Here is a 25,932-nt window from a genome sequence, read left to right on the forward strand (position 1 = left end):
TGTGTACTTTGAAATACGTGACATCCTTAAGAAATACATTATTCCCTGTGTGAATCATAGCAAGTGTGTACAAACAAATGGTATTTTAAACAAATATGGTGACCATAGAAATTTCCGGTCTCATGTCTAGAATGTGGGACTTAGAAAGTTCATAAGTTAAAAATGACAGGATGAGAGACAGTCCCCACTGTACAAGACACCTAGACAGTGCAGTAATTATGGTTCAGAAGAGCTCAATATGCCCAAGCCACTTATTGATCTCTTCAACATTTCTTGAGCTCAGTCCTTCAAGTTGTAACATTTAAAGGATAATTACTTTTTCATTTCAGTAAGAGGGCTATATCTTTAGACAAACGTGATGTCAACACTAATAAACATGCCCTGGGATCAAAAAGCTGTATTTAACATCAAGAACATATTAGCCACTGATTTCAAATCAGGTGCTTGCTTAATTGTTGAAATAAGTTGAAAGTTAAGCATGGACATGCATTCTTTCCTGAACTTTTCTTCTAGTTCCACTTTATTTGATTTTACTCTTCTTCAGCTCTGATTAATTGTTGCTTTAAAATCTGAATACTACTGGTAGTTGAAGTGAACCCTTGATTTTGTGACAAGGGAGTGTTGTAAATCTGAATTTATGTACCAAACCATGTTACAATAACAACTGTGAAACAATTATCTGTTATCACAATAGCTCCCCACAACAAAATCCTAGGGTTACTTAAAGACTGTGAAGAAACAGCTTTTTTCAAAACACTGCAGATTTCTATAGTCATTAAGCATAAATCATATCCTACCTATTGGACACCAGTACGTACCTCCTAGAATGCAACATTATCATCAGTGCCCTCATGGAAACCATGTGCATGGAGTAACATCACAACCATCAGAATTACCTCAATCCATTATGACACATTTTTTAACATGGTATTTCCATCTGTTTCACTTCTAGTGTTCAGGGGGAAATAGAATTCTATAGGCATTAAGAATTATGAACATCATAGAAACAATGTTACCAGACCTGATGAAAGCTGATTTAAATTACACCCTGCATACAAAATCTATTCTCTCTCAAATTGAGACATGTAGTAGAGTCACAGCCACAATAGTGTTGCTGTTTTAAGCCACAGATTTGATTCCCTTAAATCATACATACCAAAAGTAACTGTTCAAATTAGTTAGATTTACTGACTAATGAAGAGTTGACTGCAGGCAGCTAGGTTTGAATATGCTTGCTCTTTTCAACAGTCTATCTTCCTGCTCATTTTAGTTGACTTCTGCTTCCTGCTAGCTGACAAACCATACTCTTTGCCTTCAGGAATTTGGTGAGGTAAGAAAATAAGACCCAGACCAGTCCCTTGCTGGCTTTTCTACAGACATGAATAAAAACAAGTGTGTTTTTGTACCATCTGGGATACAGAATAATTCCTCCTTTCCTCATTTCACCCATCATTGTCTAATAGCCCATGATCCTTCATACAGAATGTCCTTATCCAGGATTTCTTAATGTGATAATCCCATTCACAGAGAAACACAGAGACTGAAAAAGAATATTTCCCAGTCTTGCTACAAACACAGCAGAGGCTTTCAACACCTCACCGATACTAGGGCCACGAATTTTTCAGTTTTAAGACAGGTGTATGAAAGAGCTAGGCCTGATAGATCCTTAGAGATGAGAAGCAGTAAACAGCACTATATAAGAAAGAAATTATGTTGAAAAGAATGTAAATTCAACTTAACATATAGAATCTTTCTTTGAAAACAATTTACAGACCAAAACAGAAAGTCAAATAAGTTTTTCTTAACTTTCATATTTAATGAGAAAATTCAAAGAATTTTCATAGCCACTTTAAATTATTTGCTGTTCCAGAAAGGTTCTGAGTTTACATTCTGGTCTTCAGCTGGTATAGAGGAGAAGAACTGACAAAGACAAAGACTGACAAAGGTATGATTGTCTGATATAGAGACACACCCAGTTTGACTTTAGTTTGACTATCTTGGATAACATCAACTATGAAGCCATGAACATGAGATGCTCAGGATAGCAAGAAAAGCCTACCAGAGACCCCAAATGCTTTCAGCTCTGGATAACCTACGTTAAAATCCTCAGCAAAATGTCTTCTCTGGCTATGCTGCTAGACTTACCCAGATTAAGGCTTCTAGTGGTATGTTTACCTGTAACAGTCAGTTCTCTGACTGATGATAATCACTAAAATACGTATCTGAAATATTTGAAGGCATCTTATTTTTTCCCTTCTCCTATAAGAATATTTATCTTTACTACTACTGAAAAAGCAGGTGAGAGAAACAAGTTTTGCTTTCTCTTTGATCTTTGCTCAACAAGAGGCCGATAACTACCAAGGAAGACTTAAAATATCAGCTAGAATTGTAGAATCATAGAATGGTTTGGGCTGGAAGGGAAGTCTAAACCCCCTGCCACAGAAACACCCTTCACTAGATCAGGTTTCTCAAAGTTCCATCTCACAATGAACAATTCCAGTAACAGGGCATCCACAACTTCTCTGGGCAACCAGTTCCAATGTCTCACCACCCTCACCATAAAAAAATTCTTCCTTATATTCAATCTAAATCTACCCTCTTTCAGTTTAAAATAATTGCTCCTTGACCTATCACTACAGGCCTTGGTAAAAAGTCTCTTTGTCTTTCTTCTAAGCCCCCTTTATATAATGAAAGGCTACAATAAGGTCTCTCTGGAACCTGCTCTTCTCCTGGTTGAATAACCCCAACTCTCTCAGCCTGTCCTCATAAGGGAAGTGCTCCAGCCCTTCAGCCATTTTTGCAGCCCTCCTCTGGACCAGCTGTAACAGGTCTTACTTTCACTGGGAACCCTATAGCTGGATGCAACACTCCAGGTGGGTTTTCATAAGAGCAGAGTAGAGGAGCAGAATCACCTTCCTGGAACTGCTGGCCACATTACTTTTTATGCATCCTGGGATGTGATGGGCTTTCTGGGCTGCAAGTACATATTGCTGGCTCATGCCCAAGTTGTTATTCACCAGTATCCCCCAAGTCCTCCTCCACAAGGCTGCTCTCAATCCATTCATCCTCCAGTATGTATTGATGTCGGGGATGTGCAGGACTTTGCACTTGGCCTTGTTGAACTTCATGAGGGTCACACTGGCCCAATTCTCAAGCCTCTCAGTCTCTCTGGATGACATCCTTCCTCTCAAGTAAATCAACTGCACCACTCAACATGATGTGATCCACAAACTTGCTGAGTGTGCACTCAATCCCACTATCTATGTCACTGATGTAGATATTAAATAGTATTGGTCCAAGTACAGACCCTTAAGGGATACCACTCTTTATTGGTTTCTGCCTGGACATTGAGCCCTTGACTGTAACTCTTTGGATGCAGTCATCCATCCAATTCCTTATCCATCTAATGGTCCATCCCTCAAACCCCTATCTCCCCAATTTAGAGTTAATAATAAATAAATTCCTTCTTCCCTTTCTAATACATGTTTTACATAAACTGATTTGTGTAATACAATTCATAAATCTACATGTCAGTCTATAACCAATATTAAAATTAGGTTGTTTTGTGCTACGTATAAAGGAACAAATAGAAATCCTCTTTCGCCATCCTGTGGTTCATAAATATATTTTTCAGTAAAATAAGGCATAACACTAATCTAGGTGCAAAGTGAGGCTAAATCATATTACTTTAAGAATCCAGAAAGTCCACGTTATGGCTATTTGAATGTAACGCCACATTTTCAAACAAGGAGGGACACCTGTAAGCTAACAAGAAATGACTGATGACTTTATTCACAGAGAGACTAACCTGCCTATACAAGGGGAAAGAAAAAAAAGTCACTGTTTTATCAGTAATTGATATCACCTTTCTTTTCCATGGCCTTTCTAGACTAGGTGAGTCTCCCTGTTGTACTTTTTCTCCCCTCTTTTCAGGGAAAGGGAGAAAGAGGAGAATTTAGGAAAAAGGCCAATGTGAAGGATTAAATTGTTTGCTGCCATCATCTTGTTCTTAGAGCTTCATGCTGTACCCAGCAAACTTGAGTGAAGTGTTCTGGTATGAGGGGCTATTGATCTGTTCCCCTCTTTAGAACCCTTCAAGCTGCTGCCATCATGTCTTCCATATCCCACTGCTCTGGACCTGCATGTTTTTTTGTATGTGACACCAACACCTGCTAACTTAACACAATCACATTTGCCTCTTGTTCCATGGTAACCGCCACTAATGTGTCTTATCCCCATGTTTGAGAGAGCTCAGCTTCTCCATAGTTGAATCAGTCCTGTCTAGAGTTTAAAGTTTGCCGGGGCCTATACCATTTATTACTTAGGGTAGGGTAATACCTCACACAAGGATATGTAATTAAGATACACTAAACCAAATATAACCAGTAACAAATTATATTTTTCACATACAATTTAAATTGTTGTAATGAAATTTTTGTGCAGGTGAGGTTCTGTGCAAACAGGTCAAAAACAAAAGCTTTTCTATTACCTGGGATTTGCCTTTCTTAACGTAAAAAAAAAAAAAAAAGGGGGGGTGGGGGGAGGAGAGGGAGAGGGAATCACCATAATCTTTCATAAACCTGGCTTCTTGTAAGGCTTCTTCCCCAGAACTTTGATAAACACACCCTAATTCTCCAGCGATCCATTCATCCACTCCTGGTTTTCTTTGTTCACAATTAGATAGTTTGATATGTTAATGCACATAAGTGAGATTTGCAAGATCACATAGTTTATATCTCTTTTCTATCATTTCAGGATCTGATGATTGAAGTAGACCATTACATTTGTAACAAAGCCAAAGGCAAAAGCATTTTGTTTTTATGAGAAGGAAGAAGTATTAATTCTCGGTTGTTTAGAGAGAAAGGTATGAAGTGTACTTTTAAATCCATTATGAAATATTCTGCCCTTCATTGCTTCTAGCTTCTTTTTTATTAATTTCTTCACAGTTCCTGTGCTTTCACACTAAGAAAATGATGGTCTACCTAAAACCAGATGAATAATAAAACCAGAAAGAGGTAAACTTTATACTATGATAGATAAAACTTTGGTCTTCAAGCAGAGAGAAAACAAGATGAAAAATGTTTACCAAATGACTTCTTTAAATAAAATTTGAACTAGAGAAACCCAGAGAAGAAATACAGGCTTACCATAAGGCAACAGACTAAGATGTATCCTTTGTTTCATGTTTTCCCAACAACCTTTTATTTTTATTGCAGTTTTCATCCTGGAAAATATAAACAATAATTATTAACTCAAGTGTCCTTTCATTACCTTGTTCATAACTCTTACTATCAGTTCCTGTAAGCCCAAGTACAGGGTAGGCATATACTGATTTGGGCCCCAGGCGTTAACAAGACATAACTGAAATTTTATCAGTTTTGCTCCTTGTTGTAGGCATTACTTAAGTAAATATACAAGAAATAGATCTACAAACCTAACCATCAGATTAATCTAGCAGTCTTCTTATCATTAAAGTAATATAAACATATAAAACAGTATAATGAATTAAAAAAACCTAAAACTAACTGTTGGTGGTAATTTGCATCATATCCAGTTAAGATACCAGAGGAACAACAAGCATTCAGAATTTTCATTTTATCTTTGTTGTGTAAAGGGATTACAACTCAGTGTTAGATTTCTGCATTGCTTTTGGAATGCAAATTTGCTGTTCACTGTAAGCATGCACAAGGGCTAACTAAAGTCTTCCTCAAATCCAGTGGTAATTTATCTCACCAGGAATCAAACAGCTTTAGAAAAAATTGGTATAATCACTAGTTTTATATATTTTTATCTTGTAGCCACAAATATTAATGATAAAACTTTAATTTGTCTATATTTACTAAAACAGGCTCGTGAAGTACAGCTTTTGGTTCCCTTCTAATGATAGGACCACAGAAGAATATTTTACAATCTGCAGTCTCTTGTCCTAATCTCAAGGAGGAGGAGTGGTGGAATTATGCCTGTTGCTAGTAACCCAAATTCTCACATTAAAAGCTAGTTTCCCATGTAAAATATTATGAAAATACTAAAGTTTGATTAACACTACCACAGTTTCACACTAAAAGCCCCATCTTTTTGCTATTTCTATCCCATCCACAACCTAATTTCTTCCGTGATGCACACAAACTGAATAAACAAAAATAAATGGGCTAATTCAGACATACAGGAGAAAATGCAAAGTATCTGATGAGACAAGAACTTTAAAAAAGCTGAAATGTTTTTTTGGGGTATACAATTCCCAAAACAAATCTATATTGTTGAAATATGCACTGAGAAAATTTTGGAAATTCCTCTGTTGAATGTGGACAGATAAACTCTGAGAGTTTGAACAAGTCAGCCTGCATACAAAAAAAAATGGATTTTAATACTTTACTTTTTATAATGCTCTGTCCAGACCTGTCAGCCCTCCTGAGAAGGCAGAATTCCAGATCAAGATGGTTGGAGGCTTCTGGTTTTGTATAATGCTGCCTGATTCACATACAGAATATATGTGAAAGCACTGCAAAGCACTATACTCTTTACTACACAAAAAAAAATATCCATCTTGATAAAGAGGAAACTTTGAAGAAAATGGCTCCAGTAAAAGAAGAGGAAAAATACCTCCTTGAAATTTCCTGAAGGAAAAACATTTCCCCACCAATTCTACCAACTATTTCATAAAGCCCTTCATGGTGGTCAAATCTAATATCAACTGTTTTACAGAATTATTAATGTGTGCCTTGTCCAAAACTTATTTATTCTCTTTCTCGGACTTTTATGCCTATTGTACTAGCAATTGGGTATTTATTTATATCTAATTCTGAAGTACTTTGAAGGGCTCCATCATTATCAAAGAGATATAATAGTAGTAATATCATAAGCATAACAGGTAAATTTAAATAAGAAAAATATTATCATAGCATAAGAGCAATCTGCTTTAAGTGAGAAATATCATGTGAATATAAATACATAACTTCTTAAGGTACCAAAACCAGATAAAAACATCTGTACATTTATTACTTTCCACTATGTACCATTTGTATGAATCATTCATTCACACTTTAATTTAGGACCATACTATAGTTTAAATTACTATGAGATTACTTTTGTCATCTTTTTCAATAATTAAGTCACAAGATGCAATTGCAAAAGCTTTAAGATTGGCCCAGGGAACTATAATAGAAATATCTGTTTTTAGAGCGTGGATAAATGTGAAAGTTACATAGTAGCTGGAAGTACAGTGGATTTTTTTTTTTCTGTAAATTTCTTATTAGCTTTCTTTATTTATGAAAAAGTAAACTGCTAGTCTCTGCAGAGGAAAGACTTGTATGAAAGTTTCTGTCCAAAATGTGGCCTAAATATACACATGAAATATTTGCATTAATAATCAAATTATGTGCTTGAATTTTGTCTGCTTCTGTTAACTTTCACATTAATCACATATCAGGAAAGGGAATATCAAGACACAGTAGCTTTTCACCACAATTATATCGCTGTTTGTTTATTCTGACTTTTAAATGCCCACAGAAAAGAAGGAACGGTAACCCTTTGCTCTGATTACTCCTTGGTGATAATGAAATTGGTGATTCTTATAATCACAACTTCTAAGGCAGCCTGTAATAGTTTGCAGCAAAGTAAATATTGAAAACATCTTTGCTTTTCTATTCTCCTGTAGCTGGGGATAAAATTGAGTTTTCCATTATGTCTTGAAGACCCTTACTCTGTGCCTGTAAAAGACAGCAAATACCTAAAGCTGTGAGTCTTGTGAGAGAAGTTTGGACTAGCTTTCGAACTCCCTCCCAAAACTGGTCCATAGCTCTGAGTCCAAAGAGAGGTGTTTAACTTGTACCTTGTTCCTCAGTGTTTCCACCTAGACAGTGTGTCTACCTGTGCAGCGAGCTGAGTGTAAGTGCTTCTCTTTCCACCGATTCTATGTAGGGAAACTCAGTATTGGAAAGTTTCTACTATGAATTAGGCATTGCAATGTCAAGATTAAGCTCCTATGTGGATCCAGTTTCAACATACATTTGATTTATTCCTTCCAAAGAAATGCATTTAAAACAAGTGAGCTTTGACATGTAGGAAAGCAATATAATACGTATAAGCAATAATTTCCAGAGTAGTGCAAGTGCAATTGCCAGAGAAATGACACCTGACACTGGAGGGAGCTACAGTGTTTAAACCTGCGTGATAAATTTGACATATAATAAGCCATCTAAAATAGTGTAAATCCCTAATAGAACAAGGATTGTTGTCTTTTATTCCAATTGTCAATTTGCTTTTTCTTAATTGCTTTTGTAAATCACATAATCACAGCATCACAGAATGTCTGAGGTTGGAAGGGACCTCTGGAAGTCATCTGGTCCATCATCCCTGCTCAAGAAGGACTACATAGACCCAGTAGTCCAGGACCATGTTCAAATGGCTTTTGAAGATCTCCAAGGAGGGAGACTCCACCACCTCCCTGGGTAATCTGTGCCAGTGTTCTCTCATCCTCACAGTTAGAAAGTGTTTCCCGATGTTCAGAGGGAACCTCCTGTGTTTTAGTTGGTGCCCATTGCCTCTGGCCTGGCTCTGTCCTCTTTGCTCCTTCCCTTCAGGTATTTATAGACATTGATAATATCACCCCTGAGCCTTCTTTTCCCCAGGCTAAACATTCCCAGCTCTCTCAGCCTTTCCTCATAGGAGAGATGCTTCAATCCCTTAATCATTTTCATGGCCCTTCACCGGGATCTCTGCAGTATGTCCACGTCTCTCTCGTATTGAGGACCCCAGAAATGGGCCCAGTACTTCAGGTTGTGGCCTCGCCAGTGCTGAGTAGAGGGGAAGGATCACCCTTCTAAAATGCTGGCAGTACTTTGCCTAGGGCAGACCAGGTTACCATTTGCCACCTCTGCTGCAAATGCACGTTGCTGGCTCATGTCCAACTTGGTGTCCACCAGGACCCCCAAGTCCTTTTCTGCCAAGCTGCTTTCCAAGTGTGTGTCCCCCAGCATACCCTGGTGCATGGAGTTGTTCCTCCCCAGGTTGAAGGACTTCACACTTACTCTGGTTGGCCTTATGACATTTCTTAACTTTTTAAATTGTGAGAATCCCAAATCCCTATTTACTTTTCAAGCATTTTTGTCTGAAGGATAACATTTCACATAATTATTTTATTCTGGGAAAATAGAGTAAAAGATAAGCCAAAGTCTGAAAGTGTTGAGCTGGCTAGGTGGTGGAATATCCTCCTTCATAGAAACTCAGGGGATTGCTCTGTGTGATGTGGGGTAGTTGATTCACAGGATATGTAGTTTTCTCATTAAATATGGGATTTTGTCATTCTTACCCTCACCAGATAATTTATCCTTAAAACTGGCATACGAGATAGATCTCCAGTTGTTGCAAATGAGTTTACATGCCCTCAGCTAGTAAGAGACAAAGCAGTAAATCAGTTCTGTTCCTCGAGGAACAATCATCACAGAGAAATTCCAGGAACATCCTCTCTCTGTATTGTCATCTTCTGTGTAGCAAATGAATATTTTGTAACTGGTCAACCCATGGCATCTCATCCAAAGCAGGGTTTGGAAAGACTGAACATTCTTTTCTACATGAATACTGACTACAGCAAAAACATGCTTTGAGATCCCCTGTATTTAATCAGAACTCTTTGAATAATAAAAAAGTCTGAATGTTACTAAATGTTACTGCAAGTGTCAGGGCATCCTATTAAGTGCTATTTTCAATAATGTCTCCAAAATACAGGAGTATTCAAGAGCCATTCTTTCAGACTTCGGAAAAAAAAAATGTTATTTTTAACACCTGCCATTGTTAAAAATTAAATCCATTTATAAAATGGAATTTGTTATCACTCATATTATGGTTAAATGGCAAGCCAAAGCTTACCATAACACCTACAGAGAAAATTTCACATCTTTGTTTAATTTCATAATAATGAATGGTGTCATTTAGAGCAGCTGGAGACCTGGCTCAAGCACACTGCCACTAGGTTGTGAAGTTAATTTCCCGCTTTTGACCCCAATCTCTATTATGATGTCATTTCAAATAAAGGTCACAACTTTATTTTTTATAAATATATGAGTAAATAGAGAACCTGCAAGTGCGATTGTCAGAGAAATGACACCTGACACTGGAGGGCGCTACAGTGTTTAAACCTGCATTCTTCTTTTACATTTTCCTTGTCTTTAAAAAACTTCCAGTAAAATAACAGTGGTATAAAAACGGAGTTCTATCAACAGAAGAAGGTATGTTTCACGTTAAAAATAGAAATGGGGGGGAAAAAGAGACCATCAATTTATCAATGAAGGTGCATTGGTCGTGCATAAATCCAACAATGGGTCAGTATCTTGATAAGTGTATGCATATCTGTCCCTATCAGCTTGAAAAATATTAGGGGAAATTATCACACAAACGATCGCCTTTCCTAACAGGTGAAAATAAACAGACTGGGACATTCAGACTGGAAAATAAATGACAGAGGAGGGGAGGGGTAAAAGTCTATAAAATCACAACTATAGGAGACAATATGTTAGTATTTCAAAGTACAAGAGTTCAGACAGATCTCATTACTTTTCTGAGTAGGTAGGATAATCAGCAGCTGTACAAACAAAAGGAAGAGAAAAAATCAGATACAACCATCAGCTGAAGAAGAATGGAGAAAAGTAAGTGTCTTTGTATATTTAGTTGGTCAAATTTCCATAGTTTAAGGAGAGCCTGAACAAACTCATAGAAGAAAAATCTTGAACTGGATGGGGGGGATTTATTTATTCTGTAGCCTTCAGAAGATGTCCCTGACATGAAAAACACTGTGTGCCAGGACAGTGCTGGCAGGAAGCATCATCAGACTGACTCTATGATGCCATTCTTACTCTGTAAACCAAAAGGTTTACAAAGGTTTAGAAATTTTGTCTTTCTTTAGATTGCAAAGCCTTGATCTCTGACCAAACTGTTTCTGTCTGGATTGTTTAAACTGGTGTGCTCTGTTTCTGAGGCATAATATTGAAAGATGAAACATTTTCCCAAATGAGATTTAAACAGTGCTCAAGAGACTATATGTTTTGCAGTGTATTTTTCTTTCTATGCAAGCCAGGATCTCCTTTTGCCCTAGCACAAAACTATTGATTCAGGATAGCAACTTCTTAAATTCTACTACACTTTGGATAGAAATGGTCTCTTGTGACAACCTGGCAGCTTAGACAACCAATATAAAATAAAGCACAGAGAGTCAGACCAAAAGGTTACAGAAGAATGAAATCAAGCTAACTGCTTTCAAAAGAAAGGGGCTAATTTCAGCAGAGAGTATACAAGTAAATTTCCTGTACATGATTCAGCAGCAGAAGTAAATCTTAAAATAACAAAGTGAATACATAGATGGTAACAACCACATATAAGAGAGAGAACTGAAATATGGGAATCCTTGGATGTCTGAAAAGTTACTAAGATTATCATTCAGCTTGCTATTTCTTCTTGATGGCCTGTACAGGGAGGTTGGGGCAAGAAGGAAGAAACACATGGAGGAAAAAACCTATAGCCTCTTAAAAACACTACCAAAACATCTAAAAACTTAATGAAGGCCTCAGAGGTGTGTAAAACAAAATGGTTTGATGGAAGTCAGGAGGATGAGAATCTTTGGACCAGTGGTCTTCATCTACCTCTGACGACAATGATCATTGGTTATCAATCTGAATCACTTGTAGAATTTCATAACATTTCAGAAGTATCTGTGAAGAGCAGGTACCTCATTTTGAATCTTAATATTATCTGGATAAAGAAATTGTTGATGGCCTCTTCTTAGCACTGCCCAGAAAGAATATAGGAAACTATGAAACACTATTCTCAAGTACAGAGAATCTTTTAACAATACATAGAGTTAAATCTGATACAACATGTCAGAACATTAACCTATCATCAATTTGCTGAATCATTAACTAATTTTGATTAGATAAAATTTATAACTGAAATCCAAAAAAATAAAAAGCAATCACAGCTAGCCAAAATGACTCTGTTGCAGTTTGCTTCCAGCAACATGTGATTCACCATGAACATGGAATTACAGTATGATGAAGTATCCAATGTAGGTTTTACATTGAGCTACAATCAAATTTGAAAATCACCACATGTGGAAGAGGATTAAATGCTCTAACTAACTATTTATTCCCTCTAAATCCAGGCAATAGTTGAGGCATAATTTACTTGTATGGATGGGTTTAGTTTTATTGTTCTAGGAAGTTAGGGCATAAAGTGAACTGAAGAGCCCATTGATGAAAAGTCCTTTCTGAGGTTACTATTTTACTCTTTTTGAAGTCACTATTTTATTGCTCCTACACAGATTTAGGACAAGAAGTGAGTTAATCAACAAGGGGGTTAGTATGTAGAAAATGGAAATGTTAATTCACACTGTTATATATCATCAATCTGAAATTATTTTCAATAAATCATCCTGACATAAGTTAGTGAAGGAATTTTAATGTTGATATTTTTACTGTGATTTTATCATATATATGCTTTTTGACATTTTTGGGTTTTATTTTCTGTGTCATTATGCAGCTCAATAAAAGCCCTGGGTTTGATAGTCTTTTTGTGTTTTAACCCCACAAATTTCTGTTCATAAGTTACATTTTCTATGGAGTTATTGACTTAAAGTGTATCTTTCAAGTTAGCTAGAAATGTCCTTGCTTCCACTCCCCAAGATATGTATCTGAAAATAAGCCTGAGGGTAAATCTTACTCTCTGTAACTTATAGTCTATGATTAAAAGCCTACAGATAAAAATGAGTTTTAATAGTGTAGGCAAAATATTCTTTATTTTAAATAGGTTAATATTAAAAACACTTGTTTTAAATAATGAAAAACTTGTTTCTGTAATATTCCCAAAACCTTAAGAATTTATAGTTCCTCAGCCAAAATCCACAAAACACTTTTTTTCCACAGACATCAATATTATTTATAATAGGTCAATACTGAACCTTATATTTTGCTTAGTAATAGATTCTCTGGGTTTGCAGTCTAATGGTTAAGTTTAATTATTTGATTTCAGATAAATTAAGTGGTCCCTGTGTACTGAAATTAATTTATGTAAAAAACCCTGTTATGTGGTCTATTTGTTTGGTGGGGGGTTTAAGCTGTATATACTTTCAGGTGATATTCCAGCACTTTTAAAATGTATGGTATTTATTTTCAGTAGCTGCAAATTCATGGAGAGGCATAGTAGTATCACAGTATCTTGTAACTACATTCCAAACCTGATACTGAGAGGAAATTTCTTCTTTACTTTTGTCTTTATTTTGTGTAACTTTCTCTAAGCCACGGTACTGATTCAGAGTATTTTTTACAATGCCACAAATAACTCCAATGCTGAGGGGTAAGGTTATGACTATCTGTTATTATAAAAACAATATAACTATATGAAGATATGCAGTACATTCCAAATTGACTCTTGACATGTTGATTTCAGAAGGGAGCCACAGAGACCGTGTGGGGTTCAATGGTTAAAGCAGTGGAAACATACTGTCATATACTTTCTCTCACACAAGCTTCCTGCCACACAGATTTTTGCTAAATCTCTTTCTAGTTCAAGTCCCCAGCAGGGAGTGGACTTCCTCTCATTTTCTATTCACATGAACTGTTATGAGTATTTCCTTGCATGCATAAGGAGGCCATGCCAGAAGCATAAATAAACAGATATATAACATGGTCATATAAAAGATGATGTGACAAATTGTATGGGCAGACAATGTAAGTGAGTTTTCCTGTGCATAGTGTCTGCATATTGTTTAGTCCTTATAATTGCTAAATGTATTTAATATAAATGAGTATAAGACTTAAATATTAATGAACAACTACAACTGTCTCTTCTATATCAGTTAACCTCAAAACTAAAGAACTGTACTGGGAAGAAAAACATCAAGTTTATGAATACTAAAAAGAACCATACCTGTTTGGCTTCTAAGATCAGCTGCACTGGAATTTTTGATGGAAGGAAGCTCATGAGGTCAGGTAGTTCAACCTCATGCTCACAGCAAGTTTAATTAAATCAGATTACTCAACTCGGTGTCCAGACAAGAATTGAAATTCTTCAGGGATGGAGATCTCATATGCTCTCTAGGCAATCTCTGGCAGCATTTAACCACCCTAATAAATTTTTTGTTTCCTCATATTAATCAGAATTTCCTATGTTCCAACTTGTATCCATTGCTTCTTGTCCAAATTCAATATGCTGAATATACTTACAGATTCTTTTTCCAATTGGATCATAAAATGATTGTTGCAACTTCTGCTCTCTTACCATAGGGGGATCCGTATAGCACCTACAGCCATAAATTCTTAAATGAATTAGTACTTCTTGACTGATTTTCAATTTCTTACAGATGCAGAACAAAGTAATAAAAAATATAAAACAGAGAAATAAACATACAGATAAAAATTCCTAGTATACTTTAATCTAAGTATGTATATGGCAATTGTTGTCAAAAGCAGTCTATGGTTTCTCTCCCTCTCACTAAAAAATCCCCAAAGAGTGATATTTAATAAAGATGAAGAAAATATACTGAAGGAACAGTGCTGAGGAGACACAATTTATGCAAGATACTGTAAGGATATTAGAAAAAAAATCTTGTAAGAAGATCCTTTATCACTCTGACATCAGAAAATTCTCTATGCTATGTCCCAATCTAGTGAAAGAGATATACCAGTGAAGGACACAATCCAGTCTCGTCCTTCCTAAACTAAACAAGGTGTCATTACAAAATCAAAAGTGCTATTTTCCACAACAGATTTGTTGCAGAAACCTGAACAACTGTTTGCAGTAGGGTAACAAGAATAAAATTGTCCGTTCCTGTTCCACTACTGTCAGTCAGCTAAAAATTCTGGAAACAAGCTATATGGAAAGCAGAGAAACACCTGGCCATCTTAATCAAGAACATGTGACAAGCAGAAAATATGGTCAAATAAGGTAAAGGCCTGTTATAAGCTAGATTTCCCTTTTTAAGATCAGTTTTCCAATAGGGAAATAACTTCCAGACACACATTTCTACCCATTTGTGCTATGTTACTAATTCAAAATACTGTACAAAACATAAACACTATTATCTATTAATTTAGATTTGGGGTAAGGTGGAAAAATAAGAGCAGCATCTCTGAAGTTAGCTTTAAAAAGTTGATATACTCACATGAGAACTCTGTAAAAAAAAAAAAAAAAAACAAAAACAAACAAGCCAAAACAAAACAAAAATAAAAAACACCCAACAACAAAACCAGCTAAACCAAAACCCAAACAAAACCACAGACCAAAACAAAACCAAACCACCAAAGTGCACTAAACCGCACTTAATAATTCTTACTGGAGATGTTTTGGATGGTGAGTGTGAGTGCCTTCACCACTATAATGTTGGATAATTAAATAAAAATAAATATTCAGAGGGACTATATGAGGCAAAATTTTGCTTTTCAGCAAGCCCACTGTGCAAAATATGTTTCACAACTAGAAGGGGGCTGAAATTTCAGAGCAGATTCTGGCATTAATGTAGTAAAGAAATACACCCACAGGGGCCCCAAAGAAGTGCTAGAAAAGTTGGAGGAATAAATTCAAAAGGTAAAAATAAATATTGACAGTGGTTTGTATGTGAAAAAAACATGGAAAAGAAATTTTTATAAACATGTAATTTAGTGAAAGGCAAGATGTTAACTGCCTTTACTGAGTGTAAACTTATATATGGAACTAAGTGCCACAAAGTAGCATAGCAGTAAGAGAAGCATATGAAAGATATAAAAAGTACAGTCCACTGTGTGAACAGCGTACCTGTAGGTATTCTCAGAGGCATTCACACAGACGTAGTTGTATTCTTGCACTATTCTCTTCCTCATCCATGAAATTTATGATTTATTTTTCTAAGCTTTTGTAATCTCAGTCTCCTTTCAAGTTTTTCCCACTTATTCTTGACACTTTTGCTGACAACAGTTCCAGGTTCATAAAAACAAAACTAGAAAACTGACAATGCATATGCAAAAAACTTGGAGTATTCATTCTTCTACATATTTACTGAATCTCTATTCTGATTCTGAAAATGAGAAAACTGTCAGAGGACTGAAATTTGTAGAACGTCATGTTCCCCCCGAACTTCATCCTATGATTCTTTTCCTGATGTAATAATCAGTTTTCATTCAATTACTGTGTGGTTCCCAGGAAAACAACACAGTAAAATATGGCATCAAGGAGGTTTCATTTATTGCCTAGGAAAGACATCTATATCCAACTTTTTAAAGTTACAAATGAAATAATGTTTGTTTCAAAAGATGATGTCCATACTCAAGCACTGAGTTTAATGACAAATTCCAAAGTGAGAGGTTGGATTTGTTTGGGTTTTGGCTTATACACTGTCATCAAGAATACAAATGCTGCAGCAAAAACTGTAGACCACAGACTCCTTCTTCATATAATAGCACTACCTGAGACCTGCTGACCAGACAAAGTAAAATTTTATGTGTTCGGATATGATCATATAATCATAGAATGGTTAGGGTTGGAAGGGACTTTTAAAGGTCATTTAGTCCAACCGCCCTGCAGTGAGCAGGGACATCTTCATCTAGATCAGGTTGTTCAAAGCCTCGTCCAACCTGGCCTTGAATATTTCCAGGGATGGAGCATCTACCATATCTCTGGGCAACCAGTTCTAGTGTTTCACCACCCTCATTGTAAAAAATTTCTTCCTTATATCTAGTCTGAATCTACCCTCTTTTAGTTTAAATCCATTCCTCCCTCTCTTATCACAACAGGCCCTACTAAAGTTTATCCCCACCTTTCTTATACACCTCCTTTAAATGTTCATGCACTCAGCTTGTAGACAGGTCTCTAAGAACAGGGAAAGGTGAGACAACTTCTTCTTCTACAATGTCTTAACATGAAATCTTCCTCTTTTACTTCACTGGTTCATGCCTCACTTTTTTTCCAGGGGGGAAAAAAAAAAAAAAAATCACAGAGGGAAGAATGAATTATCAAAGATAGATAGGTCTGTTCAAAGGAATTTATATTGCATGTACTGCTTCAGCTGAGGGTGTTCTGTTTGATGGGAAGTTCTGATCTTTCAGCAGAAGTTCTATACAAACTTCTTCCCGTGGAAATAAGGCTTTTTTAAATGTTGACTTTGGGATGAGGAGAGAAGATCTTTACCGAAACAGAAGAGCCTTTAAAAGAAACAGCCATCCTGGAAGTTTCTGGGAGAATCAAAGCCAGTTGGGGTGCAGTGGTTTCACAATCCATTAGTGGTCCTGGCTCAAGCAACAGGACTACAGTGGCTCCTGTGGCAGAGTCAGAAGCTCAGACTCTGTCACTACATCTGTGGTACAGTGAAAATGAAGTAAGCTTGATTACAAGACTGCTGAAAATCCGTAGGCCCATGGGTGCACTCTTGGGCACAGTTTTGACCATGTCAAATAACCATTCCCAGTGCAGATTCCTAGTCCCTATTCATAGTACATACCAACAACAAGTCCCCTTAGGCAATATGGACAAGACACAGCAATCTTGCAATCTCTCCTGCGCCAGTCCAAGAACTGGAGAGATTTCAACTATAAATAGCCCTGCAAAATAACTCACTCGGTTTCATGCTATGAAAATGCTATTCTGTTAGACTAGATCACAGTCCTTATATTATTTCAGGCACTTTGGAGGGCAAAATAAATTTCCCCCATCTCTCACACTCAGGTATGCTTTCACTGAGACCACTGGGAAGCAACACAGGTTTAAGGCCAAGTGCCATGCAATACAGATGGATCACTCTGTCACTGTTTTCAGAAACCAAAACTGTTCCTGAGTTGTTTTTGTTTAACAGATTAAACATAGCCTGGAGAGCCTACTGAGTCAAAGATGTTCATCCTAACAGAATGGGCCTGCCCTAGAGCTGTACTCTGGAGACCTGGCCTCCTCCAGTCTCCCACCAACCATCCTGGTGGTAACAACACACTTCCACCATATTTTTGCTTTGCTTGAAAAACAGAAAGAACACAACTCAATTGTTTAAATAGAAGTATCTCTCTTTGAGAGCCAAATTATTTTTCTAGGGTATCAGAAACATATGGATGGAGCTAACAGATGTAACTACAGAAGACCATTTTTCTGGAGGTAGAGCTGAAGGCCAACCAGGATCATATAGCTCATTCTAAATGACAACCAAAGCTTCACTGTGAAGCAGGTGGAAAATCCCTAAGGTTCCATGCAATGTTTTGGTTTTGAAAAACTAGTTGGTTTTTTGAGGTTGGAAAACAGTTAATAAGAATATTTCCAAGCTTTTTTCCCAACTTTTATTTGAAATGCCATGTGAGAAATATCACATTTTCATATTAATTCTATTTAGGTTTCCTCTTCAAAAGGTGTTATTTATTCCTGGTGGTTTTGCTAATAATTAGTATACTGAAGGCTATTAACATGAAAAATGCTTCCAAGTAAAACAAGTGGTAGACTTTGATACCATGAAAATCTATTTGTGCCAGATTGTCAGGATATGTTATGAAATACAGTAAATTGTGTACCATGTAAAAATAAACTCACCTAATTTGAAAAGATATACTGAAAATCCTGTACAAAGTGATATATTTGTATGAATACTCTTAATTCTTCCCACCCTTCCACAAAGATTTTGTTGAAGATTTTCTCCTTCATTATACATATTCTTTAACCACTGCAGACCTCCAACTGGTGACGTATATGACTACAAATCCAGACTAATTGGTTAATCTATGCAGGCATGTTATCAGTAGAGTTAGCACTAGAGTTAAAGGATCCATAGAATGCTTACAGCTGTAGTTTTTTGTCATACATACCAGTGTGTCTACAACACTTTGCCATGATGTGGCAACAATGCTATAAAAAGTTATTGCAGTTATACCTCTGACTTTATACTGAAATACTGAAAGCCAGTTTACTTTATATATGAGATCTGTAGAAAGAATATCACAAACACTTGCATAAGGTTAAGAGAAAATATACAGTAACTGTAGGAAACCTCTTTATCCATTTAGACACAGATCTCAGATCTAACAGTATTGTCGGATTTTTTCAATTACTTGTATATATTCAGTGCTAAAATTATTAGTAAGGTCATTCAGATCTTATCAACTCTGGGTGATGATTTCAAAGCAAACAAGTTTAATAGTAAGGGAAAAGTGGTTTGGATCTGATATTTGTTTCTTACACTACCCTAAATGGATTTTTTTATATATATATCCTATCAACTAAGCTGTATTTGCATAAAAACTGGTATTCTCACTGTCATTAACAGGCTTTAAAACCCAGTCTTGCTTAGAGGTAATCCTTCCTTTGAAGGGAGAAAAACAAGGCATAATTGAGATACTTGCCTTACTTGCCTATCCAAACAGGACTAAACCAGACCTAGATAACTAGCAAATTTTTTTTTTTTTTTTTTTGCTTGCAGATGGCAATTATGTATATCTCAGGATTGAGGCTAATATTCTTGTGTTTATTCTTATCATAAGTATTTCTTATTCTTATCATAGATTTTCTTATTCTTAATCTATCATATTAGTATAGTATGTTCTTATTCTTACAATAATATACTCACCATTACTGTGCAATTCTTCTTCAAAGTGAATTCATCCTTCTTAAATACTGTTGAGCAGAACTGTACACAATATTTCACAGAAATGTAACTCCCTTTTGATTAAAAATGTCTGGCCTGATGTCTCCTGGGATCAAATTTTTCTTTTTTACTGTCACATCACTTAGTTGACATTTATCATTCTGTAAACAAGTACCTTTCTTTTCATCTGTGATTCTCAACTGATAAACATTCAGCTGGTATCAGAATCCCTTGGTAACAATCCCTAGGCACATGGCCTGAAATGTCATCCTATTACAATTAATTAATTTGCATTATTCCCATTGCCAGTGCCTCTAGTTCTTCCTCAAAGATATTTGACACCCTGATAATGCTTCCTGGATTTGTCATTAACAATTTCAGTAGCCCACTCATCATCCTACTGTGACAGCATGGTCATTAATAAAGATAACAAAAGTGATCAGTCTCAAGAACCATTAAAAAATAACTCTGTGCCCTGATTCATTTCTCTAATCTTCTCCAGTTTGTACATCTCACAACAAGAGAAAAAATAATTTCTAGTCTTACATAGATTAATAGATTCTTTTCTCACATGAAAAAGATACTTGTGAACTTTGTTCAGAGTACTAAATGTTGGAAATTAAGTTAATGTAAACACCACCTTCCCCAAAAATCCATGATGTTAAAATAAATCTCGTAAGTGTACTTTGACATTCTGTACCACAGATACCATAATCCAGGCTTTAATTCACTCACACATGTTTAGAACTCAGATGCCCACTGAATTTTCAGTCAAAAGTTAGATTGTTATGTTTATGAAGACACTAATAATTTTTTACTTGACTTGTAATTAAATTACGCCATGAACTGTTTGGAGTTACTTTATTTTTGTAGAAATCCATTAGCTTTTTTAATGGAAAGTACTAGTACTTGCAGAATTTGTTTCTGATATTTCTTTGTCAATAAAAGCTATACTGAAAGGTATGATAACTTCATTTCACACTGATAAAAAACACACAGAATATCTCACTGTGGTAATTCATACCCTAAACAAACAAGAAAGCACAGGAATACACACAGAACCTTGCTGTGAACTTAAATAACTGGCAGTTTTACAGGAACACCATCAATGATTGTGAAGAGAAGCATAAAAATATTTTAAACATAATTTTCATAATTTTCTGTTCAATGTTTCATAGGACAAGTCCAGAAAAAAGCTAGATCCAGGCCACAGACCTTTGTTGATCAGTTTCTAACAATAGAGCAGAAAATACAAGCAACAAAGATAGTTGGATGAACAAAAAAAAAAAAAAAAAAAAAAAAGAAAACATAAGATGTGCAGATTTATAAAATGAGTAGGATGAAATTTGAGAATGCCAGCCTTGTAACAATACACCATATAAATAGCACACTTCGGGTTAGTACTGAGTAACTGAGCAACTTTTACTCATTTACATGTGAACAGTTAGATATTCAATATTTTACTATAAAGCAAACAAACAAAAATAATAACAAACCAACAGGAGTTTCAAAAGTTATTACTGATTTTGGGCACATTTATTTAAACACCTCTACCTGATTTTCAGAGAGTGGGTGCATTCTGTAAAAAAAAGTAGAAGGAGCAAGGAAAAGACGAGCAATCTTAATATGTCTACTTTATTTCCCAAAAAGTAAAGTGCCTTAATTCTTGGTCATTTCCCAATTTAAGGATTACTTCCTGGCAATTTTATTTTTTCAAATGTTATTGAAGGAAACTTTCATTAAATTTATAATGGAATAACAACAGATTGTTTTTTAGCTGACAAATGATCATATTCTATGGGTCCATACTAATTCAAGTCCTTTTACAAGACTACACCTAAATGGTAGTGAATAACAAATAACAAAGTTAATGGTATAGCTTCCCAGGTACTAAATCAGGGACGTGGTTTCACAGTACAAGTGAATTGCAATAAATTGAGGCAAGCATCAATCTCTTATCAGCAAGACAATTTTAGGCAGTAGTGATAAAATGGTTGTAAGATGTGGATTGTAAAAACATTACCTAGTTTGATCAAGTTATCCAAGCTTTATTCTCATGCTGTATTGCAATTGAAAGGGATAAGAACATCATTTTATCACAGATACTGGTCTAAGTAATAATACTGTCAATTAATAAAGCTTAGAGAAAGTGAAAAATGTGTATAAGGTAGTGCATGTATGGACATGAACACTACTTAATTTCAGTTTACAAAGTCGTGTTTTGCATAGATGAGGATGATCTGCTTTCCTAAAGTTTTTGTCTCATTTAGATTGGTATCCAACAGCTGAAGTCAGGAAAAGGGTTTGTGTGAAAAGTATGTAAGTAGGAAGGAATGCAAATGTACAAGTCATCCAAATACATCTAATTTTAACAGCTGAGCATGTCAATATAATATCTTCATGAAACACCACAATTCTACAGGTGATATCACACCATTAATTGCTGCATTTCAATTGAAATAGTGATCTTCTGTCTAGTGATACAATTGTACATCAAATAGTATCTTACTAGAAATGCTGGAAGGTTTCCCTTTGTTAATGATTTCTTTTATTTAAAAAAAAAAAAAAAAAAAAGAAAGGAAACTAAATTTAAGTCAATCAATGATTTCAGCATCAGAATTATTTTCAGAATCATACATAGGACCAAGTGACAGCTTTTAGTCCATAGCCATAGTGGACTGTTTGGATGTAGAATAACTGTTGTTGAGTCATATGGCAGCAAAAGTCCCTAGAAAAAATTATGATTAAAGAACAGAAACCATCTTAGACTTCTATCAGAAATAATCTTATTATTAATATAATTCTGGATTCTCAAAAATGTTTCTAAGAGTTATGGTCTCAAATACCTACTGAATATGAACTGAGTACCTAACTGCCATCTGCCATGGATCCTTAAAAAGAAAAGAAAAAAAGATTTGGAAAATTTCATTGATTTGTTTTTGTTTTGTTTTGTTTTTTTCCCCAAAGACTGACTCAAGAATTATTCTCCTGAATATCAGAGACTTGAACATGTTCGTGTTTTCTCTTCCAACTTCCTCCCTCCACCTCAACCCTGTAGGGACCACAAGTGATGTTGACCTAGATTTCCTCTCAATGTTTGAACAGTGTTTCTCCTCCAAAGGCAGTCAGTACTATTAATTATATTTAGCACCACAGACTGATGAAAATGACTCAAGGAATTCTTGATCATACACTGAGCTCCTTCAGACTGCAGTGGAGAGAATTCAAACTCAGTGACAGATTGCTGCATTTCCATGTCAGTGGTACATTGATAAATTTTACAAGTGGTCCAAATAAACATTTTTTTCTGGTTTTCTTATTCAAAAAACCCCAATAGCCTGTATCTGGGGTGCACTTCTTTTTCAGTAACCTACCATGATGAAAAAATTGAGGTAACTTCTGTTGGAAACGTGTTACTGGAAATGTTAACTTTTTAGCATTAAGAAACAGCAAAGATTACTTCATAAAGCCTTTACACTTTAAAATTAATTTTAATGAAAACTATTGGCCTTTAACCTCTAAATATTTTAAATTTAATGCAATTCATCTTTGACTGTACTTCTTCAGGTAAAGTGTGAAACTCAGTTGACATGAGAACAATAAAATACACTTCTGCCGATAAATTTTTATCTTTCAGTGCTAGAAAGTGAAGGAACACATTTAGGGGCAGAATTCTAAGACAAGTGGTAACCATGGAAGATAACCCTTACAGAAGCATAAAGTCTAATTAATAGTATTTTTAAAATATTAATTATTAACTAAATTGCAAATCATTCATGCAGTTTTTAAACTGAAGTACATAGCACAAAAACACATAAAATATTTTATGTTACAGACAACTCAAATATTCTGTCTTTGACTTCATATTTACTTGATTAATTTATAATATAAAATCAGAGAGTAAGTAACTGTTCAGTAAGCAATAAAGAAGAAAGTTCTTAAAATCTGTAAGCTTAGTATAAACCAGTTAATTTTTTTTAAGGTGTTTTGTAGTAAAACATACCACTCACACTTCCAATACTATTTCACGGAGTGTATTTTTAGAACTTTTTTTGTTGCTATTGCACAATAGTAGCAGTTACATGTTCTACTTTACTACCCAGTGATTCTATGTTGCAAGGAAGTTCCCTCATGGCAATGTCAACTCACTCAAATCACATCTAGAATATACTATAAAGAATTATCAAGTAAAGATGATTCCCTTGTAATTATACCATCTTTGAATTGAAAGAAGTAATGCACCAAAAGCACAGTAAGTTCTCCATCTCCATAGGCCCCTTGAAGACCTATGATTCCAGCCCTGAGTGCATCAGAATGCCCATAGTCGTGGTCTGAAAATTTTAAAAGAAAAATACACAACATAAGGTAAACGAGCATCAAGCTTATAGAGTACTCTACTGTGGTTTTGGTTTTAATATCTGTTTAAGAAGGATAAATAGAAAGGTTCTTTACAGATTACTTATGAAACAGTACTTTATTTTACAAACTATATATACAATTTTCCAGCTACACCTTTTGTTAGCAGCTCCCAACAAACCTCTAAAATATGGTTTCCATCATGAAAATGATGCCATAGCAAAATAACAGAAATAAGACTGCTGATATTTTTTTATATTTGATTTATGCATGCACTGAATTAGTATTGTAAATTCATGAGATCAACCCTTCTGTGGCCTGATCATCACACGTAATTTCTCAAGATGTGGACACTTACAAATAAAATATAGACATAGATATATTGCAAAATTAAACTTCTTTAAGTAATTCTGTCTCCAGCAAGTATTATTGTTATCTTCATGATGATAGCAATACAGAACTTTTGGGAACTTTCTAATCAGAAGAAATTCACTGTCCATCAACATAGAAGTCAATAGTATATTTCCTCATGACCTCAGAGACAGGGTTTTTTTACAGAGAATATTAGAGCAACTATCTCATTTACATCTGTTATAGAAAAAAAGGAAAATAATTGCAAATTATAAAATTAAAATGTTAATTCATGCTAAGGAAAAATAAACCTTTTCTTGGATGAGCTTAAAAACAATTTCAAGTCCATGTCTATCTCTGCCTCTTCTTTGGAGCAGAATGCCGTCCATAGAGGTCTGGGAAGAACTACAATCCTGTGAATGCTGGGAAGAACTACACCCCTAGAATGCTGTATGAACTTGTACAATTGGCAGCCATCCTTCTAAGCATGAAAACAAAGCAACATTTAGCAACTGAATGAAATATCATTTGCTTTTTTTGCAGATACAATTCTAATTGAAACAATTAAGCTTATTTGAACAAAATGATTACCATCTTAGACATAGCTGACACCCAGTCTTGCTGAAGTATTTAACTACATATATTTATACTAAGTATCAGCAAGAATCATCTTAGAGCTCTGAGGATAGGTACACCCAGACACAGACATTGATTTTACTACTCCAAAACTACATTTTTTAACAGAAGAATGATCATGTCGATTCTTCTTCAGATACTTTTGAAATACATTTGTCTAAGTCTTATCTTCACCATTATGATTGCTAAATGACTTTGTTGACCATGAACATTCAATTAATTTTTTTTTTGTGGAAGGGGTAATACAAACTATATTTTTATGGACAATTTTCAAATACTACCATCACACAAAATACTCCAACACAGACAACACGTTCTACTACTTTATTATTATTTCTGTTACTATGAAGTCTTAAAGAATGAAAATCCATTATTCTTGATGCAATACACAACAGCTTATATCCTGGAGGAAAAGAGAAATATAATGGCCTTTTAGAGATGTGGATCAGTGATATCAATTCTCAGACTGTAGTTTCAGAAGACTGTTTTTTGAAAAACAGTAATACCATTCATTTTGTCCCCCTGCCATTCCTCCCTTCAGCAGAAAAAGATTTTCATGTTTGTGCTATTAGCCATATTGGAAAAAAAACTGGGGGAAGATAATCTGCAAAAGCAAAGCAAAACAAAATTAAACTAAAAAAAAAAAATGTGGAAGGGTTAAAAGAGAGATATCTCCAGTCAATATTCAAAAGTCATCAAGGAATTCCGTCACCAGCAATCAAGGAGTAGATTTCCATTATTTCATGACAGTGTTTTAAAATTTAAATACAGTTTTCCTTTTAATAGCTTCAAGCATAAAGCAAGCACTATTTCTGTGTAAGGTAGTTAGCTAAAATGAATTCATCCTTATCTTTTACACTCATTCAAAAAATACAGAATTCTCAGCTGAAGATCATCAAAAACAAACAAAAAAATGTTTTCTATTTCAGGACGGGAAAAGGTACTCTATAATCTTAGCAAAGTGTTAGCAGTCTAGGGTCAATTCTTAATATATATTTCAGTGAGCTGTGATATTAAAAACT

The sequence above is a fragment of the Tyto alba genome, unplaced genomic scaffold (assembly GCF_018691265.1).
Source record: "Tyto alba isolate M040663 unplaced genomic scaffold, T.alba_DEE_v4.0 Super-Scaffold_48, whole genome shotgun sequence".
Taxonomy (NCBI): Eukaryota; Metazoa; Chordata; class Aves; order Strigiformes; family Tytonidae; genus Tyto; species Tyto alba.